The following is a 4,482-nucleotide window of genomic DNA, read 5'->3' as shown; positions in this document are numbered from 1 at the left end:
ACACAGGAACCTATAGAGAAAATGCCCCAGTTGCCTATACTCACTAACCTCCAAAACTAAATTGAAAGAAATTTCTGTTTCTGTCACATTTAACAGGAACTATTTCTTTTATGAAATAGTGTCAGTGCTGAAATCCCTTAAACTAGCCGTCCCCAACCTTTTTTGTGCCACAGACCGGTTTATGCCCGACAATATTTTCATGGATCGGGCTTTAAGGTGTCACGGATAAATACAACAACATAAAACTAGTACCGGTACCGAAAAAAAGAAAATTTATTCATAACACACGTGAAAAGCCAAAGGAAAACCGAGTAAATGATAAAAACGATAACAAAATAACACTGAAAACCGATAAAAACCTGAAAACTATACATTTCACACCTGAGCCTCAACTCTCGCGCCCCGGTACCAAACGACTCACGGTCCGAGGCCCAGGGGTTGGGGACCGCTGCCTTAAACTGTCCTGAAATATCAGCTGACAGACCAGCTCATACTGAGGAGACACACAACATGATAGAACATATTTTACATACACTTGGAAACCACGCTGAACTCTGAGTCATGAGTTAAAACAATTCAAAATCTGCTTCTCTAACATAATCAGATTTTGAATTGTTTTAATGCAGCTGAAGCTGTAAAAGGGAGAAACAACACTCGTGTTTACAGAGTGAAACACTTTCAGACGCTCAGGTGAGATGATCAAGTAAAGCAGAAAAAAATATAACGTACAGCTTACAAAGGGCAGTTTGTTACTCTCCATGAATAAATATAAAAAAGAACATTTTACTTCTGGGAAAATGTTAACAGATCATTTTATTTTATTTATTTTTGAGGGAGTCTGGTATAAGCAGTGACTGCAGTGCTTCTAAAATAGAGACTATTTGCAGTATAGAGTTACACTTGTGTTTGGTGTCAATGATCCGGAATGAATGGGGAAGTTTGTATGACTCATTACTGTTGATATTGATGTGACATTTTTATGCTTCAGTGGTTCGCCTCTGTCAGTGCGCCCCAGGGTGGCTGTGGCTACAATGTAGCTTGCCATCACCAGTGTGTGAATGTGTGCGTGAATGGGTGGATGACTGGATATGTAAAGCGCTTTGGGGTCCTTAGGGACTAGTAAAGCGCTATATAAATACAGGCCATTTACCATTTAATGAAGGAGAGTTTGTGAGCTGTGACAGATGTAACGTTCTCTCTCTTTATCTTTTTCTTCCCTGCAGTCAGCGTGGGTGAAGCCTCTGCACTGTCTCTAAGATGTTGTCACAGATGAGTTGTCTCAAGGTCCTCTTGATTACATTTCTAATTCCTGCATCCTGATTTATACTGAATTGTTTATTTATTTAGTATAATTCAGAGTAATCTTGTAAACTTGTTTACTTTTGTGTATTCTTTTGCACACATAGTCAGACAAAAATAAGCAGTATGCATGCACACGGTTAACTGTCTGCAGTTCTTTGTAACAATGTGTTGTTGCAGTGAAATGAACAAACAAATCTATCATATCTACCTATAGCTCATCAATCCATTTTTGCACCAGAGGTTGTGTAGTTAGGCATGCTATTACTTGTCAAGCCCATGAAAAATGTACTAAATCTTGTCTGCCAAAGAATTTGTTCTGCTCTTGTTTGGTGTCATTTAATTGGCCCAGTTTCAGGGAAATAAACAGGCTTTCCAACATTAAAAGATTTACTGCCAAGAATTTACAACAAAGAAATAATCAACCAAACACAAATTTCCTTCTGTGCTAACTTTATGTGGTGTGGATATTACTAGGGTGACCTACTGTGACATCACACATGTGGCAAAAAAGTGCTCCAAGAGTGAGGTGTTGTGGCCATACATGCCAACCTTGAGACCTCAGAATTAGGGAGACATTCAAAAGAGCTGTTGGGGGGGGTGATAAATACATTTTACAGGGTTTATTTATAGGATAAAATACGTTAAATGTCACCGTTATTATTGGCCGGCCCGGAAACAGCGGGGGTGTCCAAAGAGGCTGCTTCACATCACTAGTGATTTCTCCCTTTCCTGTTCCAGTTTATCTTCCCGGCTGTGTGAGTTTCATCTCCCCACACCTGAGCTGTTTTCAGGGGATTTAGGGAAGTGTGCGGGTTTTCTTATGCAGTGCTCACTCCAGTTTCGCCAGCGGCCTCATGCCTTCTCTAATGACAGAAGTAAGATCTCATATTTTGTTCAGTTGCTACGAGATCGTGCGCTGACCTGGGCACAAGCTGTGCTAAGCGCTAGTCCCGAAATTACTTATGATGATTTTTATGTCTCTGTTTCGGAGTGTTTTTGATAAGGGCTCCACTGCTGCGGCGGCTGGGCTCCGCCTCATGAATCTGAAGCAAGGTAAGCAGAGCCTGGCAGATTTTTCTGTTGACTTTTGGACACTAGCGACTCAAGCGGGGTGGGGGCAGGAAGCTTTAAAGACGGCACTGCTAAATAATGTGAGTAAGGATATTAAAGATGAACTGATGGTGCGTGAGTTACCCTCTTTAGGTGCGATCATGTCCCTATGCATCCGAATAGACGATCGCCTGCGTGCACGGCAAAGCACGCAACGTCGCTTCGCTCAGCCTCGGCCACCGAGGGACGCCTCACCGGGGCCTGGAGCGGCACGCGAGCACGGCGAGGTTGAGGAGGAGGAGCAGCCCATGCAACTTGGACGTTCGCAGCTCTCGCCCGCAGAACGTCAACAGCGTATGGCCGCCGGTGAGTGTTTATATTGCAGCCGTAAGGGCCATTTTGCCTCTTCACGGGCAAAAGGGCGCTCGCCAGTAGTTGAGAGAATACTGGTGGGCGATATAACGACTAAATGTTCTCTCCCCCGGCTTATGTTACCTGCAAAAATGGTAAATGGCCTGCATTTGTATAGCGCTTTTCTAGTCCATAGGACCCCAAAGCGCTTTACACTACATTCAGTCATTCACACACACATTGGCGATAGCAAGCTACATTGTAGCCACAGCTGCCCTGGGGCACACTGACAGAGCGAGGCTGCCGGACACAGGCGCCACCGGGCCCTCTGACCACCACCAGTAGGCAAACATGGGGTTAGTATCTTGCCCAAGGATATTTGGCATGCAGCCAGGATGCAGGCTGGGATCGAACCACCGACCTTCTGATTAGTGGCTGACCTGCTCTGCCACCTGAGCTACAGCCACCACCTGCAAAACTCACCATTAAGAACGTTACCCACTCTCTTCAAGCTCTAGTGGATTCATGTGCTGAGCAGTTTCATTGACGCAGCTCTGGCGAAAAAGCTAAACATCACACTACACGCCCTACCCGATCCACTTGCTGTCACAGCCCTATCTGGGCAACGCTTGTCAGACATAACCCAAATCACAGAACCCCTGTCTCTTACTCTCTCGGGTAACCACTCAGAGCGCATCAAGCTTTTTGTGTTTCAAGCACCGCGCACCCCCTTTGTATTGGGTTATCCATGGCTGCTCCAACACAATCCGCACATCGATTGGAAGAAAGAGTAACCGGGTGGAGCATTGACTGCTACATGAACTGTCTCCAAGCTGCACCTGCTCCAACCACATCTCAAGGGTCTGACCAGCCAGTCCCGCGTGTTTATCATGATTTGGCTGAAGTGTTTAGTAAAGACGGGGCACGTTCACTTCCCCCTCATAGACCGTATGAGCCTCTCCTCTGGCTTCCACCCGCAAAGCAACGGCCAAACGGAGCGCATGAACCAAGAGTTGGAGGCCGCCCTCCGCTGTGTCGCCTCTCATAACCAGGCCATCTGGAGCGAACACCTGCCATGGATAGAGTATGCTCACAACAGTCACACATCCTCTGCTACCGGCGTGTCACCCTTCGAGGCGTCTCTGGGATACCAACCACCTCTGTTTCCCATGGTTGAAGGTGAGCATACTGTTCCGTCTGTCCAACATCACCTCCGCAGGTGTCGCAGGGCCTGGCGGGCCACTCGGGCGGCTTTACTCCGGACGAAGGAACGGAATAAGGCACTCGCGGATCGCCACCGGACGGCCGCCCCTGAGTATGTGGTGGGGCAGAAGGTATGGCTCTCCACTCAATTCGTGCCCTTACGTGCGGAATCTAAGAAACTCACCCCCAACTTCATCGGCCCGTTTGAAATCGGTGCTGTGATCAACCCTGCATCCGTCCGCTTGGTACTGCCACGCAATATGCGTATTCATGATGTATTCCATGTCTCTCAGGTCAAACCAGTGGTCTCCAGCCCGTTGTGCCCTCCTTCCAGGCCCCTGCCGCCCCCCCGGCTCGTGGGTGGCCAGCTGGTTTACGCAGTCTCGCGCATCTTGGACTCCTGACGCCGGGGTCGGGGATTTCAGTACCTGGTTGACTGGGAGGGCTACGGGCTACAGCAACATTCCTGGGTGCCCCGGTCGGCTATCGTGGGTAGGGGTCTGCTCCGGGACTTCCACCGCCTGCACCCAGGTAGGCCTGGTGGGTCGCCGGGAGGCTCCCGTTGGGGGGGGGGGG

Source organism: Copadichromis virginalis, linkage group LG3, assembly GCF_057382275.1.
Source record: "Copadichromis virginalis isolate Kocher_CV1m ecotype Utaka linkage group LG3, C_Virginalis_male_GT1.1, whole genome shotgun sequence".
Classification (NCBI taxonomy): domain Eukaryota; kingdom Metazoa; phylum Chordata; class Actinopteri; order Cichliformes; family Cichlidae; genus Copadichromis; species Copadichromis virginalis.
The sequence above is the reverse complement of the archived record's forward strand: the minus strand, read 5'-3'. Positions refer to the sequence as shown.